We start from the raw sequence: 21,866 nt of genomic DNA on the forward strand, positions 1-21,866 counted from the left end.
GTGTGGGGGTGGAAGGCAGAGAAAGTGAGGTTCCTGCGGCTTTGGGGGTTACAGTGAATTCGCTGTGTAACTTCAGCTCTATTTTATATTAACGTGAAACATCTTTTGTCTCCCAGTCGCAGTCTCGGGACTCACTGACCCGTGTGTAAATCACACCGTCCTGGACCAGGCCTGGAGAAGCATCGATTGTAAACGGACTGAGTGTTCCAGCCAGTGGGAGTGTGATGGCAATCTTCAGAAAGGATGGTACCGATTTAAAAGGTAATGTTCAGGGAAACTTCCTGATTAAAGTAGACAGAGAGGAAAGTGTGTGTAGACACAGCAAGTGGAGAGAGTCAGAGATCATCAGTGAGATCAATGGGGACAGAGAGAACAAAATCAAATTAATTTTCCTTTTTTAGATATCGGTTTGATAGAATTGAGCGGATTGTTCTGACATTTCAGACTCGAGTATATTGCTGTGGGTCTGGAGTCACATGTAGGGCAGTCCAGGGAAGGACAGCAGATTTCCTTCCCAAAAGATAACCACATCAGTTGTTCCGACAATGCTCGATGGGTTCGCTGTGGCCCAGTTACTGAGACTAGCTTTATCTTCCAGATTTACTCAGTGCATTTAATTTAACAGCTGCAATGTTTGGACTTGAGCCTGTGTCCCCAGGACATGAGCCTGACTCACTGGGTCACTCGTTTACTGACATTAGCACTAAGCCACAGACTTCCCATAAGTGGACAGTAACATTCGCACCAGACAATCGCCAGGCAATGCCCATCAGAAACAAGAGAGAATCTAACCTTCTCTCCGTGACACCCAGAGGCATTACCATCGTTCAATCCTCCACTATAAACTAAGGGAATAACTCCCCACCTAACTCCGCAAAGCCTGTCCACAAGGCATCTGTCCATATCCACAAAGCACAAGTCATGAGTGTGATGGAATAATCTCCATTTACCTGGAATAGTGCAGCTCCAACAACTCAATAAACTCAAGACCATCCGGGACAAAGCAGCAGCGCTTGATTGACACCTCATCCAACACTTTAAACATTCACTCCTTTCACCACCGATCCATAGTAGCAGCAGTGTATACCATCTACAAGATGCAATGTGGAAACTCACCATCCCTCCTTAGGCAGCACATTCCAAATGAAAAGCCTCTAACACCGAGGAGGTCAAGGGCAGCAGACACATTGGAACTCCACCACCTGGACGTTTCACTCCAGGTCACTCACCATCCTGACTTGGAATCGCATCGCTGTTCCTTCACTGTCGCTGGGTCAAAATCCTGGAGCTCCCACCCTAATAGCGCTTTCGGTGTAACTACAACACATGGACTGCAGCTGTTCGAGAAGGCGGCTCACCATCACCTTCTCAAGTTTCACTAGGGGTGGGCCATATATTCTGGGCCAGCCAATGATTCCCACAACTCGGATATCATTTTTAGCAACTTGGGACGAGGTCTCATCTCAATTCATGTAACGATTCCTGACACCACACTTTAATAACGGTGTCAAGGTTTTGAACAGGGAAGAGAGGGGATTCAATAGAATGTCTCCAGACTTTGGAATGGCGCTGGGTGGGTGCGGAGGGCGGGTGTGGGCGGTGTTGGGGGGGCTGGAACTACATGGTGAGAAACATGGATTGTTCTCCCTCGGGCACAGAAAGGGAGCGGACAGGTTTAGCAGAGGCGTTCAAATGTATGAAGGGTTTGAATAGAGCGGAAAAGGAGAAATTGTTTACACTGGAAAAAAGGAGACACTGATTAAAAGTAATTGGTATAAAAACAAGTACAACGTGAATGTGTATTTTGTTATGATCTAGGTACCTCTCCCAGTCCCATCTCCCTCGGTGTCCTCTCCCAGTCCCCTCTCCCTCGGTGTCCTCTCCCAGTCCCCTCTCCCTCGGTGTCCTCTCCCAGTCCCATCTCCCTCGGTGTCCTCTCCCAGTCCCGTCTCCCTCGGTGTCCTCTCCCAGTCCCCTCTCCCTCGGTGTCCTCTCCCAGTCCCATCTCCCTCGGTGTCCTCTCCCAGTCCCCTCTCCCTCGGTGTCCTTTCCCAGTCCCCTCTCCCTCGGTGTCCTCTCCCAGTCCCATCTCCATCGGTGTCCTCTCCCAGTCCCATCTCCCTCGGTGTCCTCTCCCAGTCCCGTCTCCCTCGGTGTCCTCTCCCAGTCCCGTCTCCCTCGGTGTCTTCTCCCAGACCCGTCTCCCTCGGTGTCCTCTCCCAGTCCCCTCTCCCTCGGTGTCCTCTCCCAGTCCCATCTCCCTCGGTGTCCTCTCCCAGTCCCATCTCCCTCGGTGTCCTCTCCCAGTCCCCTCTCCCTCGGTGTCCTCTCCCAGTCCCATCTCCCTCGGTGTCCTCTCCCAGTCCCCTCTCCCTCGGTGTCCTCTCCCAGTCCTCTCTCCCTCGGTGTCCTCTCCCAGTCCCGTCTCCCTCGGTGGCCTCTCCCAGTCCCCTCTCCCTCGGTGTCCTCTCCCAGTCCCCTCTCCCTCGGTGTCCTCTCCCAGTCCCATCTCCCTCGGTGTCCACTCCCAGTCCCCTCTCCCTCGGTGTCCTCTCCCAGTCCCGTCTCCCTCGGTGTCCTCTCCCAGTCCCGTCTCCCTCGGTGTCCTCTCCCAGTCCCGTCTCCCTCGTTGTCCTCTCCCAGTCCCGTCTCCCTCGGCGTCCTCTCCCAATCCCGTCTCCCTCGTTGTCCTCTCCCAGTCCCGTCTCCCTCGGTGTCCTCTCCCAGTCCCGTCTCCCTCATTGTCCTCTCCCAGTCCCGTCTCCCTCGGTGTCCTCTCCCAGTCCCATCTCCCTCGGTGTCCTCTCCCAGTCCCGTCTCCCTCGTTGTCCTCTCCCAGTCCCGTTTCCCTCGGTGTCCTCACCCAGTCCCATCTCCCTCGGTCTCCTATCCCAGTCCCATCTCCCTCGGTGTCCTCTCGCAGTCCCCTCCGCCTCGTTGTCCTCTCCCAGTCCCATCTCCCTCGGTGTCCTCTCCCAGTCCCCTCTCCCTCGGTGTCCTCTCCCACCCCCTCTCCATCGGGGACACCGCTCCATCCCCTGTCCCACAGGGAGCTTTCCTCGGCCCCTCTACCTCGGGGACCTCTCGCCGTCCCGTCTCCCTCTTTGACCTCTCCCTGTCCCCTCTCCCACGGGGAAATTTCTTTTTCCCCTCTACCTCTGTGACCTCTCCCCATACCATCTCCCTCGGGGACCTGTCCCCTTCCCCTCCACTGGGTGGAATTTACCTCGTCCCCTCCCCCTCGAGGATCTCTTCCTGTACACTCTCCCTCCGGAACCACTCGCCGTCCCCTGTTCCTCAGGAATCTCTCCCCATCCCCACACCCTCGGGAAAATCTCCCCGTCCCCTCTCCCTTGAGGCCCTCCCACCGTCCCCTGTCCATCGGGAAACTCTCCATGCCCAATCTCCCCTGGGGGCAACTTCCTGTTGCCTAGCCACTCGGGTCTCTTCCTCGGGAAACACTCCCCGTCCCTCACCCTTTTGGACATCATCCCGTCCCCTATCCCTCTGTAACCTCTCTCCGTCCACAGTCCCTCGGGGACATCTCCCAGTCCCCTCTACCTTGGGGAACATTCCCGTTCGTTCTCATTCGGGAGCCTCTCCCTGTCCCTGCTTCCTCGGGGAACATTCCGCACCTTCTCGCTCAGGGACCTGTCCACGTCCTCTGCACCGGGGGGGACCTCTTCACGTTCCTTCTCCCTCGAGGCCCTATTCCTGTCCCCTCTTACCGTCCCCTTCCGCCACCCCCTCTCACTCCAGGACCTCTATTTATCCCCTGATGCAGGGTAAATCTCAACGGCCCATCTCCTTCGGGGCCCTCTTCACATTCCATGCCCTTTTTCGCTGACCCTCGATGACCTTTCCACTTCCACTCTCCCTCGGGGACCTAACCCCGTTCCTTCTCAATTGGGACCCCTCCAAGTCCCAGCCCCTTCTGGGAACTCTCCCAGTCCCCTCTCCACCGGGAACCACTCCCTGTCCCCTCTTCCCGTCCCCTGCCACGGGGTGTTCTCGCCCCATCCCCTCACCCTAGAGGACCTCTCCCCACTTCTCCTCATCAGGGACCTCCGCGTCCACTCTGCATCGTAGGCCTCTCCAATTAGCCTCACCTTTGTGAACCTGACCCTGTCCCTCGAGGACCTCGCCCCCACCCCCTCTGACTCAGGGACATCTCCCAATTCCTTCTCTCTCGGGGGCCTCTCCCTGTCCCTTCTCCCTCGGGGGCCTCTCCCCATCCCCTCCCCCAGGGAATCTCTCCCCGATCCCTCTTGCAAAGGGACTCCTCCCTGTCCCCACTTCCTCGGGGACCTCTCCCTGTCCCCACTTCCTCGGGGACCTCTCCCTGTCCCCACTTCCTCGGGGACCTCACCCTGTCCCCTCTCCCTCGAGGCCCTGTTCCCGTCCCCTTTCCCGTGGGGACGTCACCCTCTCCCCTCTACCTCGGGGGCATTTCCCAGTCCCCTCTGCCTTGTGTACATCACCCCGTCCCCTCTCCATCATGTACCTCTCCTCGTGCACTATCTTTCCACGAACTCTCCCCATCCCCGGACCGTCGGGAGCCTCTCCCCGCCCGCTCTCCCTAGGGGATCTCTATCTGTCCCCTCTCCCTAGGCGACCTCCATTCTCCCATCTCCCTCCGGGACGTCTCCGATCCTCTCTCCTTTGGGGACTTCTGCCCATCCCCTGTCACTTTTTAATGTCCCTCAAGGACATCTCCCTGTCCCCCCACACGGGGGGACCTCTCCAGGTCCTCTCTACCTCGGGTAGCTCTCCCAGTCCCTTCTCCCTCGGGGATCGCAACCCATTCCTTCTCATTCGGGGCCTCTCCCTATCCTTTTGGTTCTCTCCATCGGGGAACTCTCCATGGCCCGAACTGTGGGGTGAACTGTCCCAATCCCCTCTCCCATCGGGATCCTCTCCCTATCCCCTTTCTCATTTTCCTGTCACTGTCCCCTCTCCCTCGGGGACATCTCTCAATCCCCTCTCCCTCGGGGAACATACACCGTTCGTTCTCATTCGGGAACCTCTCTCCCTCCCCAACCCTAGGGGGACCTTTGGGTTTCCCCTATCCCTCGCTGACTTCCTCCTGTCCCCTCTCCCTCGCGGACTTTTCCATTTCCCTACTCCCTCAGTCACCTCTCCCTCAACCTGCTTCCTCGGGGACCTTTCCATCCCCTCTCGCTCGGGGACCTGTCCACATTCTCTGCACCTGGGTGACCTCTTCCCGTTCCTTCTCCCTCGAGGCCCTATCCCTGTCCCCTCTTACCGTCCCCTTCCACTGTTCCTCTCTTTCCAGGACCTCTATTTGTATCCTCCCCCATGTTAAATCTCACCTTCCCCTCTCCTTCGGAGACCTCTTCCCATTCCATGTCCTCTTTCCCTTGATGACCTTTCCGCTTCCACTCTCCCTCGGGAACCTCACCCCGTTCCTTCTCAATCGTGACCCAGCCACGTCCCAGCCCCTCGGGGGAACCCTCCCTGTCCCCTCTCCATCGGGAACCATTCCCGTCTCCTCTGCCTGTCCCCTCTCCCAGTCACCTCGCCCTGTCCCCTCTCCCAGTCACCTCTCCCTGTCCCCTCTCCCTGTCCCCTCTCCCAGTTCCCTGTCCCCGGCCCCTCTCCCCTGCCCCTCTCCCAGTCCCCTCTCCCAGTCCCGTCTCCCAGTCCCGTCTCCCGATCCCCTCTCCCAGTCCCCTCTCCCAGTACCCTGTCCACGACCCCTCGCACCGTCCCCTCTCCCTGTCCCCTCTCCCTGTCTCCTGCCGCAGGGGGAGCTCTCCCCATCCCCTCTCCCTAGGGGACCTCTCCCCATCTCCTCTCCCAGGGAATCTCTCCCCGATCCCTCTTACACAGAGACTACTCCCTGGCCCGTCTCCCTCGGGGACCTCTCCCTCTCACATCTCCCCCGTGGACCTCTCCCTCTCACCTTTCCCCCGTGGACCTCACCCTCTCACCTCTCCCTCGGGGACCTCACCCTGCACCTCTCCCTCGGGGAATTCTGCCTCCCAACTCTCCCTCGGGGAGCTCTCCCTATCACCTCTCCCTCCGGGACCTCACCCTGTCCCCTCTCCCTCGCGGGCCTCTACCCGGCCCCACTACCTCAGGGACCTCTCCCTGTCCCCTCTCCTTCGGGGACATCTCTCTTTCCCCTCTCCTTCGGGGACATCTCCCTTTCCCCTCTCCCTCGGGAGCCTCTCCCTGGCCCCATTATATAAGGGACCTCTCCCTGTCCCCTCTCCATCGGGGAGATCTCCCTGTCCCCTCTTCCGCTGGAAATTCTCCCTGTCCCCTCTCGCTTTTCCCTCCCCCTCGGGGTAATTTCCACATCCCCTACCCCACGGGGTCCTCTCCCCGTCCCCGCTCCCGTGAGGGCCTGTCCCCGTCCCCTTTTCCCCGGGGACCTCTCCCTCTCCCCTCACCCTCGTGGACCTCTCCCCGCCCCATCACCCTTGTGAATCTCATCCTGTCCCCTCTACCTCTTGGACTTTCCCAGTCCCCTCTCCCTTGGGTAAATCTCCCCGTCCCCTCTCCTTCCTCCCGCCCGTCTCACTCTCCCCTCCTCCTATGCCTCCTCCCGCCCATCTCACTCTCTCCGGCCACTCTCCCCGGCCCCTCACTCTCCCTGCCCCCTCTCCCTGAGCCCTTTCACTCTCCCCGCCCCCTCTCCCCACACCCTCTCCCTCTCGCCATCCCCTATCCCTCTCCCCACTCCCTCTGCCTCCCCCCGCCCCCTCTGCCAGCCCCCTCTCCCCTCACCTTCTCCTCGACACCTGTCTCTCTCCCGACACCCTCTCCCTCTCACCATCCCCTCTCCCTGTGCCCGCTTCCTCTGCCTCTCCCTGCCCCTTCTCCACTCTCCCTCTCCCGGCCCCATCTCCCTCTCCCCACCCCCTCTTCCTCTCCCCACCCCCACTTCCTCTCCCCGCCCCGTCTCTCTTTCCCCACCTCCTCTCCTTCTTCACGCCCAATCTCCATCTCTACAGCCCGTCTCCCTCTCCCTGCCCCCTATCTCTCTCCCTGTCCCCTGTCCCTCTCACCGCCCCCTCTCCCTCTCCCCACCCCCTCTCACTCCGGCCACCACCTCACCTTCTCCACGCCTCTGCGCCCCATCCCCTCCAACTCTCCCCGCCCCTCTCACTCTCCCTCTCCCCAACCCCTCTCACTCTGGCCGCCCCTTCGCCTTCTCCCAAGTTCCGCGCCCCATCCCGTCCCTCCAACTCTCTGCCCCCTCTCCCTCTCCTCGCCCCTTCTGCCTCTCCCCTCTCCCTCGGGGACATCGCCCTGTCTCCTCTCCTGAGGGGTCCTCTCCACGTCCCCTTTCCCTCGAGGAACTCTCCCCATCTACACTCCCTCGCGGACCTCTCCCCGTCCCCTCTCCCTCGGGGACCTCTCGCCGATCCCTCTCCCTCGGTGTCCTCACCCCATCCTCTCTCCCTCGAGGACCTCTCCCAGTCCGCTATCCTTAGGTACCTAACCCCGTCCCCTCTCCATTGGGGACCTCTCCCCATACCCTCTCCTTGGGAGTCATCTTCCCACCCCTTCTCTGTTGGGCGCAACACCCTGTCCCCTTTCTGTCGAGGACCTCGCAACATCCGTTCTGCCTCATGGAACTCTCACCATCCAGTGTCGCTTGGGAAGCTTTCACGTTCGTTCCTCCATCGGTGAAATCTGCCTCTCCCGTCTCCCTCGGAGGCCTCTGCCTGTCACGTCTCCCTGTCCCCTCTCCCTTAGGTATGATTACCTATCATCTCTCCTCTTCCACTCTCCCTCAGTGAACTATTCCCGTCCCGTCTACCTCGGAGACCTCTCCCTTTCAACTCTCCATGCTCCCTCTCACTCGGGGAGCACTGCACGTCACCTCTGCCTTGGGGTCCTGTCACTTATCCCTCTACCTCGGCGGTCTCTCCCCGTCTACTCCCCATCCCTTCTGCATTTGAGCTCCCAGCCCGCCCCATCTCCCTCGGGGGCTTCTCACCGTCCTCTCTCACTCGGGGACGTCCTGCCTTCCCCTCTACCTCGTGCATGTCTCCCCGTCCACTCCCGCTCGTTGACCTGTCCCTGCCACACTCCCTCACGGTCCCCGCCCACTCCCCTCTCATTCGTGGGCCTCTCCCCATCCCCTCTCCCTCGGCGTCATCTCCACGTTCCCTGTCCATTGGAGACTTCCCCATGTCCCCTCTCCTTCGGAGATCTCCTCATGTCCTCTATCCCTCGGGGGCCTTTCCCTTTCACCTCTCCCCGTCCCCTCTCCATCGGTGAACTCTCCCCCACTTGCTCGATTGGGGGCCTCATCCTGTTCCCTATCCCAAGGGGTCCTCACACCGTCCCCTCTCTCTCCGGGTTTCACACCATCTACACTCCCTGTTCCCTTAGCCTCGGGGACCTCTCACCATCTCCTCTCCTTTGGGGAGCTCTCCCCATCCCCTCTCCCTCGGGGACATCTCACTGTCTCTTCTCCATCCACGACATTCCCCAATCACAATACCCTCGGGGATACCTCCTTGTCACCTCCCACTCGGGAACCGCTCCCCATCACCCCTCGGCATCCCCTCCCCTTGGGATCCTCTCACTTTCACGTCTCCTTGTCTGCTCTTCTTCGGTGTCCCCTCCCTGTCCCCTCTTCCTCGGGGACCTCTCTCCATCCCCTATCCTTTGGGGACCTCTCCACATCCTTTCTCCCCCGAGGACTTCTCCATGTCACCTCTCCCACGGGCATCTCTAACTGTCCATTCTCCTATGGAGATCTCTCCCTGACATCTCAACCCGTCCAATCTCCCTCGGTGAACTCTCCCCATCCCCTCTATATCGGGGACCTCTCCCTGGCCCCTTTCACTCGGGGACCACCCGCCGTCACCCCTGCCTCAGAGTCCTGTCCCTTATCCCTCTCCCTCGGAGATCTCTTCCCGCCTACTTCCCATTCCTTCTCCATTTGAGCCCTCTGCCCGTCCCAACTCCATTGTGGGTTCTCTCCCCGTCCCCCCTCCCCTCACTGTCCCATCTCTCTGTCCCTTCACACCTTCCCCTCTCCCTCGTGGACCGCCCCCAGCCCTATCCATGAGGGGTTGCTCACCGTCCCTCTCCCTTGGGGATCTATCCCCATCCCCTCTCCCTCGGGAACCTCTCCCTGTCTACAGTCCATCGGGGACATCTCCCAATCCCCTCTCCCTCGGGGATCATTCCCAGTTCGTTCTCATTCGGGAAACTCTCTCCCTCCCCTACCCCAGGGGGAATTCTGGCTTTCCCCTCTCCCTTGCGGACCTCTCCCTGTCCCCTCTCCCTCACGGACCTCACCCTGTCCTACTTCCTTGGGCACCTCTCCCTCACCCTGATTCCTCGGGCACCTCTCTGTCCCCTCTCGCTTGGGGACCTGTCCACGTCCTCTGCACCGGGGGGACCTCTTCCCGTTCCTTCTCCCTCGAGGCCCTATCCCTGCCCCCTCTTACCATCCCCTTCTGCCGTCCTGTCTCAATCCAGTATCTCTATTTGTCTCCTACCCGGGGTGGGGGGGACTCTTACCGGCCCCTCTCCTTCTGTGATCTCTTCCCGTTCCATGTCCTTTTTCCCTGACCCTAGATGACCTGTCTGCTTACCCTCTCCTCGGGAACCTCTCCCCGTTCCTTCTCAATCCGGACCCCTCCGCGTCCCAGCCTCTCGAGGGAATTCTCCCAGTCAACACTCCATCGGGAACCACTCATTGTCCCTCTCCCTGTCCCCTCTCCCCGTCCACTCTCCCCGTCCCTCTCCCTTTCCACTCTCCCCATCCCCTCTCTCCCCGTCCCCTCTCCCTTTCCACTCTCCGTCCCCTCTCCCCGTCCCCTCTCCCCGTCCCCTCTCCCTTTCCACTCTCCCCATCCCCTCTCTCCCCGTCCCCTCTCCCTTTCCACTCTCCGTCCCCTCTCCCCGTCCCCTCTCCCCGTCCCCTCTTCCTGTCCCCTCTCCCCGTCCCCTCTCCCTTTCCACTCTCCCCATCCCCTCTCTCCCCGTCCCCTCTCCCTTTCCACTCTCCGTCCCTCTCCCCGTCCCCTCTCCCCGTCCCCTCTTCCTGTCCCCTCTCCCCGTCCCCTCTTCCTGTCCCCTCTCCCGTCCCCTCTCCCTTTCCACTCTCCCCATCCCCTCTCTCCCCGTCCCCTCTCCCTTTCCACTCTCCGTCCCCTCTCCCCGTCCTCTCTCCCCGTCCCCTCTTCCCGTCCCCTCTCCCCGTCCCCTCTCCCTCTCCCCTCTCCCTGTCCCCTCTCCCCGTCCCCTCTCCCCGTCCCCTCTCCCTGTCCCCTCTCCCCGTCCCCTCTCCCTGTCCCCTCTCCCCGTCCCCTCTCCCGTCCCCTCTCCCCGTCCCCTCTCCCTGTCCCCTCTCCCCGTCCCCTCTCCCCGTCCCCTCTCCCCGTCCCCTCTCCCTTTCCACTCTCCGTGTCCCCTCTCCCTGTCCCCTCTCTCCCCGTCCCCTCTCTCCCCGTCCCCTCTCCACGTCCCCTCTCCCCGTCCCCTCTCCCTGTCCCCACTCCCCGTCCCCTCTCCCCGTCCCCTCTCTCCGTCCCCTCTCCCCCTCCATCTCCCCGTCCCTTCTCCCCGACCCTCTCGCCGTCCCCACTCCCTGTCCCCTCTCCCTGTCCCTTCTCCCTGTCCCCTCTCCCTGTCCCCACTCCCTGTCCCCACTCCCTGTCCCGTCTCCCAGCCCCCAATCCCTGTCCCCTCTCACTGTCCCCGCACACTCTCCATCTAACGGCCCCATCTCCCTCTCTCCACTCTCCCTCTCACCGCCCCCACTCGCCGCTTCCTCCCCCTCCCCAAACCCTCTCCCCGCCCGCTCCACCTCTCCCCGCCCCCGCTCCCTCTCCCCACCCCTTAACCCTCCCCAAGCCTTTCTCACTCTCCCTGCCCCCTCTCCCCGGGCACTCTCCCTCTCCCAGACTCCTCTTCCTCTGCCCGAGCCCGCTGCCTCTCCACGCCCCTCTCAATCTGCCCACCCAATCTCAATCTACCTGCCCCTTTTTCCCGCTCCCTCTCCCCGCCTCTTATCCCCGCCCCCTCGCCGCGCACTTTCACACTTCCCACTCTACATCTTCCCGCCCTACCCCATCAACCCGCGCGCACTGCCTCTACCTGCCCCCTCTCCACGTCCCCACTCACAATCCTCGACTCCCTCCCACCACCCTCTCACTCCCCCCGACCATCTCACTCTGCCCTCCCCCTCTCCCTCCTCCTGCCCGTCTCATTCTACCCGCCCCCTATCCCCGCCTCCTTTCACTCTCCCCAGCCACACTCCTTCTCCCCACTCCCTCTACACGCACCCTATCCATTTTCCCGCCCCTCCTTCGCGACCCCTCTCACCACGCCCTCTCCCCTCAACCTCTCCCCACTCCCTCTGCCTCTCCCCGACAGCTCTCCCTGCCCCCTCTCACTCGCATCGCACCATTCCCCTCCCCCTCTTCCCGCCCCTTTCACTCTCCACGCGCCCTCTCCTGTTCCTTGCCCCCTCTCGCCGACCCCTCACCCTCTCCCCACCACCTCTAAACTCTCCCCACCTCCACTCTCAAACTTCCCGCCCTCTCTCCCTCTGCCCACCACCTCTCCCTCTCCCCGCTCCCTCTGCCTCTCCCCGACACCTCTCGCTACCCTCTCTCACTCTCATCGCACCCTTCCCCACCCTCTCTCCCTCTCCATCTCCCCGCCCCCTCACTCTCCATGGGCCCTCTCCCGTTCCTTACCCACTCCCCCCGACCCCTCTCACTCTCCCCACCACCTCTCCACTCTCCCTGCCTCCTCTCTCAAACTTCCCGCCCCTCTCCCTCTGCACCAACTCTCCCTCTCCCAGCCCCCTCTCCTCTCCCCGACCCCTCTCCCTCGCTCCGCCCCTCTCCCTCTCCCAGCCTCCTCTCTCACACTTCCCGCCCTCTCTCAATCTTCCCACATCCTCTCCCTCTCCCCACACCCTCTCCATCACCCCGCCCCATCTCCCTCTCTCCGCCCCTCTCCCCGCCCCCTCCCTCTCCACGACCCTTCTCACCCTCTCCTCCCGCTCTCACTCTACCCGCCCCCTCAGAATCTGCTCGCACCCTGAACCTCTTCCCCGCCCCAACTCACTCTCCCCGCTCCTCTACCCTCTCCCCGCCACATCTCCCTCTCACCGCCCCCTCTACCTCTCTCCGTCCCCTCTCCCTCTCCCCGCCCCGTCTTTCCACCTCCTCTCTCACTCATTCCGCCCCCTCTCACTCTCCCCGCCCCCTCTCACTCTCCTCGCACCCACTACCTCTTCCCGCCTCATCTCCCTTTCTTCGCCCCCTCTCACTCTCCCCGCTCCTCTCCCTCTCCCCGCCACATCTCCCTCTCACCGCCCCCTCTACCTCTCTCCGCCCCCTCTCCCCGCCCCCTCCCTCTCCACGACCCTTCTCACCCTCTCCTCCCGCTCTCACTCTACCCGCCCCCTCACAATCTGCTCGCACCCTGAACCTCTTCCCGCCCCAACTCACTCTCCCCGCTCCTCTACCCTCTCCCCGCCACATCTCCCTCTCACCGCCCCCTCTACCTCTCTCCGTCCCCTCTCCCTCTCCCCGCCCCGTCTTTCCACCTCCTCTCTCACTCATTCCGCCCCCTCTCACTCTCCCCGCCCCCTCTCACACTCCTCGCACCCACTACCTCTTCCCGCCTCATCTCCCTCTCTTCGCCCCCTCTCACTCTCCCCGCCCCTCTCCCTCTCCTCACCACATCTCAGTCTCTCTGCCCCCACTCCCTCTCTGCGACCCCTCTCACTCTCCCTGCCCCATCTCCCACTCACTGCCCCCCTTATCCCCGCACCCACCCTCTCCCCGCCCCCTCTCGCCGCACCCTCCTCTCCCTCTCCCCTCTCCCTCTCACCGCCCATTCTCCCCGCCCGCTCTCCCTCTGCCCACCCCCTCTCCCTCTACCCGCCCCCTCAAGCTCTCCCCGCCACCTCTCCCTGTTTCCGCCCCCTCCCTCTCACCGCCCCACCCTCTCCCCGACCCCGCTCAATCTCCACGCACCCTCTCCCTCACGCCACCCCCTCTCCCCTGCCTCCTCTCCCCGGCCACTCTCCCTCTCCCAGCCCACTCTCCCCGCCCCCTCTCCCCGGCCACTGTCCCTCTCCCAGCCCCCTCTCCAAGCCCACTCTCCCTCTCGCCGCCCCCGCTCTCTGCCCCCTCTCAATCTCCCAGCCCCTTCTACCTCACCCCGCCCCCTCTCCCTCTCCCCGCCCCCACTCCCCGCCCCTCTCCCCGGCCGCTCTGCCTCTCCCAGTCCCCTCTCCCTAACCCCGCCCAGTCTCCCCATCCGCTCTCCCTTTCACCGTCCCCTCTCCCTCTCCTTGCTGCCTCTGTCTCTCCCCGCCCCCTCTCCCTCTCCTATTTCCCCGCTCTCTCTGCATCTACCCGCACCCTCTCCCTCTCCCAGCCCCCTCTCCGCGCACCTCTCCCCTCACCTTCTCCCCGACACCTGTCTCTCTGCCCACACACTCTCCCTCTCACCGTCGCCTCTCCCTGACCATTGTCCCCGCCCCCGCTCCTTCTCCCCGCCCCCTCTCCTTCTCCCCGCCCCCTCCCTCGCCCCGTCTACTCTCTCTCTCCCCTGTCCCGCTCCCCGCCCCTTCTCCCCCTCCCCCCGCCCCCTCCCCCTCTCCCCGCCCCTTCTCCACGCCCCCTCTCCCTGAACATTCTCCCCGCCCCCTCTCCTTCTCCCCGCCCACTCCCTCGCCCCGCCTACTCACTCTCTCCCCGCCCACTCCCTCGCCCCGCCCCCTCCCTCGCCCCGCCCCCTCTCCCTGACCATTCTCCCCGCCCCCTCTCCTTCTCCCCGCCCACTCCCTCGCCACGCCTACTCACTCTCTCCCCGCCCACTCCCTCGCCCCGCCCACTCCCTCGCCCCGCCCCCTCCCTCGCCCCGCCCCCTCTCCCTGACCATTCTCCCCGCCCCCACTCCTTCTCCCCGCTCCATCTCCGCGCACCTCTCCCCTCACCTTCTCCCCGACACCTGTCTCTCTGCCCACAAACTCTCCCTCTCACCGTCGCCTCTCCCTCTCCCGGCCCCCCTGCCTCTCCCCGACCCCTCTTCCCGCCGCCTCTCCACGCCCCTTCTCACTCTCATCGCACCCCTCCCCGCCCAGTCTCCCTCTCCCCACCTACTCGCCCTGCCCCCACTCACTCACCACGCCCCACTCCTCGCCCACCTCCCCTCTCACTCTCCCCGCCCCCTCACCACCTCCACGCACCGCTGCCTCTCCCCGACCCCTCTCCCCTCCCCCTATCCTTCTCGCCGCCATCTCTCCCTGCCCCATCACCCTAGTCCCCTCTCTATCTCCCCCTCACACTCTACACGCCACCTCTGCTGTTCCCAGGCCACTCTCCTCGCCCCCACCCCGCCCCCTCTCCCTGACCATTCTCCCCGCCCCCTCTGCTTCTCCCCGCCCCCTCCCTCGCCCCGCCTACTCTCTCTCTCCACGCCCCGCCCCCTCGCCCCGCCCCTTCTCCCCTGCCCCCTATCACTGACCATTCTCCCCGCCCCTCCCTCGCCCCCTGCCCCTCCCTCGCCCCGCCCCCTCACTCGCCCCGCCCCTACCTCGCCCCGCCCCCTCCCCTTCTCCCCGCCCCCTCCCTCTCCCCGCCTACTCTCTCTCCCCGCCCACTCCCTCGCCCCCCCCCTCTCCTTCTCCCCACCCCCTCCCTCGCCCCGCCTACTGTCTCTCCCCGCCCACACCCTTGCCCCGCCACCTCCCCTTCTCCCCGCCCCGCCTACTCTCTTTCTCCCCTCTCCCTCTCCCCGCCTCCTCCCTCTCCCCGCCCCCTCCCTCTCCCCGCCCCCTCCCTCTCCCCGCCCCTTCTCCACGCCCCCCCTACTCTCTCTCCCCTCTCCCTCTCCCCGCCCCTTCGCTCCCTCCTTGCCCCTCTCCCTCTCACCGCCCCCTCTCCCTGTCCCTCTCAGTTCTCTGCACATAATTACTTACGTTTCTCCTCGCGCAAAAACCGCGCATGTGCAGCTCGCTCCCATTCCGCGCATGTGCAGCTCGCTCCCATTCCGCGCATGTGCAGTTCGCACACATTCTGCGCATGTGCAGCTCGCTCCCATACCGCGCATGTGCAGTTCGCTCCCATTTTGCGCATGTGCAGCTCGGTTCCATTCCGCGCATGTGCAGTTCGCTCCCATCCTGCTCATGGGCATCTCGCTCCCAGACGAGATCAATTCTGGAAGAGGTGGTTTTCAGGTTAATGGGTTAGAACAGGAGCGGAGTTGGATTAATTGTAAAGATCATTCAAAGAACTAGTGGAAAAATAATCGACCAAACGGCCTCACTCTGAGCTGTATCATTCCTTAACCCTATGGCTGTGTGATTGTTGTTTCAGTTCTGGTGGATGGAAGATCCCAGACACTGCTCTCCCAATGTATCACTGCTCCACAGAACAGCCAGGCTGGTTACAGGGTAATTACAGACTTTCTAATATCAGATTTACATTCACTGTCCAGCACTGTTCACATCCCTTACATTCTTCAATATTTATAAACCTCATTTCAGGTTCACATCCCACCCTGGGACAGGGGGTGGTAAACAGGACAGTTTGTTTTAACACGGGTGGAAATCCCTGCTCCTGTACCCGAGAGATAAAGATTAAAAACTGCAGCAGTTACTTCGTTTATGAGCTGAAGCCGGCGCCAATCTGTAATGCTGCTTATTGCACAGGTACATTGCTGTTTATAAATGACGCAGGAGGTTGAGTCTGGATGTGCCGGGTCATTAACAGAAATACAAGAAGCCACACACACCTCTCCTTTTAGTCACTGTGACTCAGGAATTCAGTGCCTGAGGGATTTAGCAACTGTGGGGAGCGGGATGCAGAGACTGAGGTGGGTGGGATGCAGCGACTGATGGGAGTGGGATGCAGTGATTGAGGGGAAGTGGGTTGCATTGACTGAGGGTCCTCATTAACGCCATGAGAACTGGTCCCCAAAGCACGGTAACACTGAACACTAAACTCCACAAACAGTGAACCCCAAATCCCAACTTCACTGAACCCCAAACCCCACAAACACTGAACACACAATCCATACTTACATTGAGCCCCAAAACCCGAATAACACTGAGCCCCCAAACCCCAGTAACACTGAGCCCTCAAAACCCACTAATAATGAACTCCTGAACCCCACTAATAATTAACTCCTGAACCCCAATAACACTAAGCCCCCAAGCCCCAGTTACACTGAGCCCCAAAAACCCACTAACACTGAGAACCCAAACCCCACTAACACTGAACCCCCAAACCCCACTAACACTGAGACCCCAAACCCCACGAACACTGAGCCCCCAAACCCCAGCAACACTGACCCCCCAAATCCCCCCTAACACTGAGACCCTAAACCCCATTAACACCGAGCCCCCAAACCCCACAAACACTGAACTCTTAAACCCCACTAACACTGAGTCCCCAAACCCCACTAACACTGAGCCCCCAAACCCCACTAACACAGAGCCCCCAAACCCCACTAACACTGAGCCCCCAAACCCCACTAACAGTGAGCCCCCAAACCCCACTAACACTGAGCCCCCAAACCCCAATAACACTGAGCCCCCAAACCCCACTAACACTGAGCCCCCAAACCCCACTAACACAGAGCCCCCAAACCCCACTAACACTAAGCCCCCAAACCCCACTAACACTGAGCCCTCAAAACCCACTAACACTGAGCCCCCAAACCACACTAACACTGAGACCCCAAACCCCACTAACACTTAGCCCCCAAACCCCACTAACACTTAGCCCCCAAACTCCACTAACACTGAGCCCCTAAACCCCATTAACACTGAGCCCCCAAACCCGACTAACACTGAACCCCAAAGTTGCATTAACACTGAACCCCCAAACTCACTAACACTGAGCCCCCAAAAACCACTAACAATGAGCACACAAACCCGACTAAAACTGAGCCTCCAAACCCCACTAACATTGAACGCTTGAACCCCACTAACACTGAGCCCCCAAACCCCACTAACACTGAGCCCGCAAACCCCACTAACACTGAGACCCAAACCCCACTAACACTGGGCCTCCAAACACCACTAACACTGAGCCTCCAAACACCACTAACAATGAGCCCACAAACCCCACTAACACTGAGCCCGCAAACCCCAGTAACACTGAGCCCCCAAACCCCACCAACACTGAGCCCCCAAACCCCACTAATACTGAGCTCCCAAACCCCACTAACACTGAGACCCAAACCCCAATAACACTGAGCCCCGAAAACCCACTAACATTGAACTCCTGAACCCCACTAACACTGAACCCCGCAACCCCACTAACACTGAGCCCCCAAACCCCAATAATAATGAGCCCCCAGACCCCACTAACATTGAACTCCTGAAACCCACTAACACTGAACCACGAAACCCCACTAACACTGAGCCCCCAAACACCACAAATAGTGAACTCCTTAACTAAAATAACACTGAGCCCCCAAACCCCACTAATAATGAGCCCCCAAACCCCACTAACACTGAGCCACCAAAACCCACAAACTCTGAGCCACCAAACTCCACTAACACTGAATCCTAAACCCCACTAACAATGAGCCCCCAAACCCCACTAACACTGAGCCCCCAAACCCCACTAACACTGAGCCCCCAAACCCCCCTAAACACTGAGACCCCAAACCCCATTAACACCGAGCCCCCAAACCCCAGTAACACGGAGCCCCAAAACAACACTAACACTGAACTCCTAAACCCCACTAACACTGAGCCCCCAAACCCCACTAACACTGTGCCCCCAAACCCGACTAACACTGAGACACCAAACCCCACTAACACTGGGCCCCCAAACCCCACTAACACTGAGCCCCCAAACCCCACTAACACTGAGCCCCCAAACCCCACTAACACTGAGCCCCCAAACCCCACTAACACTGAGCTCCCAAACACCATTAACACTGAGCCCCCAAACCCCACTAACACTGAGCCCCAAAATCCCACTAACACTGAGACCCTAAACCCCACTAACACTTAGCCCCCAAACCCCACTAACACTGAGCCCCCAAACCGCAGTAACACTGAGCCCCCAAAAACCACTAACAATGAACCCACAATCCCGACCAACACTGAGCCTCCAAATCCAACTAACATTGAACTCTTGAACCCAACTAATACTGAGCACCCGAACCCCACTAACACTGAGCACTCAAACCCCACTAACACTGAGACCCAAACTCCACTAACCCTGAGACCCAAACCCCAATAACACTGAGACCCAAACCCCACTAACACTAAGCCGCCAAACCCCACTAACACTGAGCCGCCAAACCCCACTAACACTGAGCCCTCAAACACCACTAACACTTAGCCCGCAAACCCCACTAACACTGAGCCCCCAAACCCCACTAACACTGAGCCACAAAACTCCACTAATAGTGAGCCCCAAAACCCCACTAACACTGAGACACAAACCCCAATAACACTGAGCCCTCAAAACCGATTAACATTGAACTCCTGAAACACACTAACACTGAACCCCGAAACCCCACTAAAACTGAGCCCCCAAACAACACAAATACTGAACTCCTAAACTCCAATAACACTGATCCCCCAAACACCATGAACACTGAGCCCCCAAACTCCACTAACACTGAGCCCCCAAACCCCACAAACACTGAGCGCCCAAACCGCACTAACACTGAATCCCAAACCCCACTACCACTGAGCACCCAAACCCCACTAACAAAGAGCCCCCAAACCACACTTACACTGAGCCCCCAAACCCCATTAACACTGAGACAAAAACCCCACTAACACTGAGCCCCCAAACCCCACAAATACTCAGCCCCTAAACCCCACTAACACTGAGCTCCCAAACCCCACAAACACTGAACTCCTAATCCGCACTGACACTGAGCCCCCAAACCCCACCAATAGTGAGCCCCCAAACACCACTAACACTGAACTCCTAAACCCCACAAACACTGAGCCCCCAAACCCCATTAACACTGAGCCACAAAAACCCCACTAATACTGGGCCCCCAAACCCCATTAACACTGAGCACTCAAACCCCACTAACACTGAGCCCCCAAACCCCATTAACACTGAGCCACAAAAACCCCACTAATAATGAGCCACCAAACCCCACTAACACTGAACCCCCAAACCCCACTAACACTGAACTCCTAAACCCCACTAACACTGAGCCCCCAAACGCCACGGACACTGAGCCCACAAACCCCAGTAACACTGAGACCCAAACCTCACTAACACTGAGCCCCCAAACCCCACTAACACTGAACTCCTAAACCCCACTAACACGGAGAACGAAACCCCACTAACACTGAGCACCCAAACACCCCTAACACGGAGCCTCCAAACCCCACTAACATTGAAGTCCTGAACCCCACTAACACCAAACCCCCCAAACCCCACTAACACTGAGCCCCCAAACCCCACTAACATTGAACTCCAAAACCCCACTAACACTGAGCCCCCAAACCCCACTAACAATGAGCCCCCAAACCCCACAAACACTGAGCCCCCAAACCCCACTAACACTGAACTCCTAAACCCCAATAACACTGAGCCCTCAAACGCCACGAACACAGAGCCCCCAAAAGCCACTAACACGGAGAACCAAACCCCACTAACACTGAGCCCCTAAACACACCAAACACGGAGCCTCCAAACTCCACTAACATTGAACTCCTGAACCCCACTAACACTGAACCCCCCAAACCCTACTAACACAGAGCCCCCAAACCCCACTAACATTGAACTCCAAAGCCCCACTAACACTGAGCCCCCAAACCCCACTAAAACTGAGCCCCCAAACCTCACTAACACTGAGCTCCCAAACCAAGTAACACTGAGCCCACAAACCACACTAACACTGAGCCCCCAAACCACACTAACACTGAGCCCCCAAACCACACTAACGCTGAGCCCCCAAACCCCACTAATGCTGAGCCCCCAAACCCCACTAACACTGAGCACCCAAACCCCATTAACCCTGAAACCCAAAACCCACTAACACTGAGCCCCCAAACACTCTAGTACTGAACTCCTAAATCTCACTAACAATGAGCACCCAAACCCCACTAATAATCAGCCCCCAAACCCCACTAACACTGAACCCCAAACCCCACTAACACTGAGCTCCCAAACCCCACTAACACTGAGCCCCCAAACCCTACTAATACTGAGCCGCCAAACCCCACTAACACTGAGCCCCCAAACCCCACTAACACTGAACCCTCAAACTCCACTAACACTGAACTCCTAAACCCCACTAACACTGAGCCCACAAACCCTACTAACACTGAACTCCTAAACCCCACTAACACTGAGCCCCCAAACCCCACTTACACTGAACTCCTAAACCCCACTAACACTGAGACCCAAACCCCACTAACACTGAACCCCCAAACCCCACTCACAGTGAACACCTGATCCCCACTATCACAGAACTCCCAAACCCCACTGACACTGAGCGTCCAAACCCCACTAACACTGTGCCCCCAAACCGCACTAACACAGAGCCCCCAAACCCCACTAACACTGAGCCCTCAAACACCACTAACACTTAGCCCGCAAACCCCACTAACACTGAGCTCCCAAACCCCACTAACACTGAGCCACAAAACTCCACTAATACTGAGCCCCAAAACCCCACTAACACTGAGACACAAACACCAATAACACTGAGTCCTCAAAACCCATTAACATTGAACTCCTGAAACACACTAACACTGAACCCCGAAACCCCAATAACACTGAGCCCCCAAACACCACAAATATTGAACTCCTAAACTCCAATAACACTGATCCCCAAACCCCACTAATAATGAGCCCCCAAACCCCACTAACACTGAGCTCCCAAACCCCACTAATACTGAGCCCCCAAACTCCACTAACACTGAGCCCCCAAACCCCACAAACACTGAGCCCCCAAACCCCACTAACACTGAACTCCTAAACCCCAATAACACTGAGCCCCCAAACGCCACGAACATTGATCCCCAAACTCCACTAACACTGAGCCCCCAAACCCCACAAACACTGAGCCCCCAAACCCCACTAACACTGAACTCCTAAACCCCAATAACACTGAGCCCCTAAACACCCCAAACACGGAGCCTCCAAACTCCACTAACATTGAACTCCTGAACCCCACTAAAACTGAACCCCCCAAACACCACTAAGACTGAGCCCCCAAACCCAACTAACATTGAACTCGAAAGCCCCACTAACACTGAGCCCCCAAACCCCACTAACACTGAGCCCCCAAACCCCACAAACACTGAGCCCCCAAACCACACTAACACTGAGCCCCCAAACCACACTAACACTGAGCCCACAAACCACACTAACACTGAGCCCCCAAACGCCACTAACACTGAGCCCCCAAACCCCACTAACACTGAGCTCCCAAACCCCACTAACACTGAGCCACAAAACTCCACTAATAGTGAGCCCCAAAACCCCACTAACACTGAGACACAAACACCAATAACACTGAGCCCTCAAAACCCAGTAACATTGAACTCCTGAAACACACTAACACTGAACCCCGAAACCCCAATAACACTGAGCCCCCAAACACCACAAATACTGAACTCCTAAACTCCAATAACACTGATCCCCAAACCCCACTAATAATGAGCCCCCAAACCCCACTAACACTGAGCTCCCAAACCCCACTAATACTGAGCCCCCAAACTCCACTAACACTGAGCCCCCAAACCCCACAAACACTGAGCCCCCAAACCCCACTAACACTGAACTCCTAAACCCCAATAACACTGAGCCCCCAAACGCCACGAACATTGAGCCGCAAACTCCACTAACACTGAGCCCCCAAACCCCACAAACACTGAGCCCCCAAACCCCACTAAC

General features: G+C 59.5%; 1 long non-coding RNA gene across 1 annotated transcript; it reads left to right on the plus strand.

The window, feature by feature from the left end:
• Positions 1-201: 201 nt before the first annotated feature.
• LOC144673055 (uncharacterized) lies at positions 202-15,651 on the plus strand. Its single transcript, XR_013574247.1, has 3 exons — positions 202-261; positions 15,345-15,421; positions 15,515-15,651. It is a non-coding gene; the product is annotated as an uncharacterized LOC144673055 (long non-coding RNA).
• Positions 15,652-21,866: the final 6,215 nt, after the last annotated feature.

Source organism: Cetorhinus maximus, unplaced genomic scaffold (genome assembly GCF_964194155.1).
Source record: "Cetorhinus maximus unplaced genomic scaffold, sCetMax3.hap1.1 HAP1_SCAFFOLD_223, whole genome shotgun sequence".
NCBI lineage: Eukaryota > Metazoa > Chordata > Chondrichthyes > Lamniformes > Cetorhinidae > Cetorhinus > Cetorhinus maximus.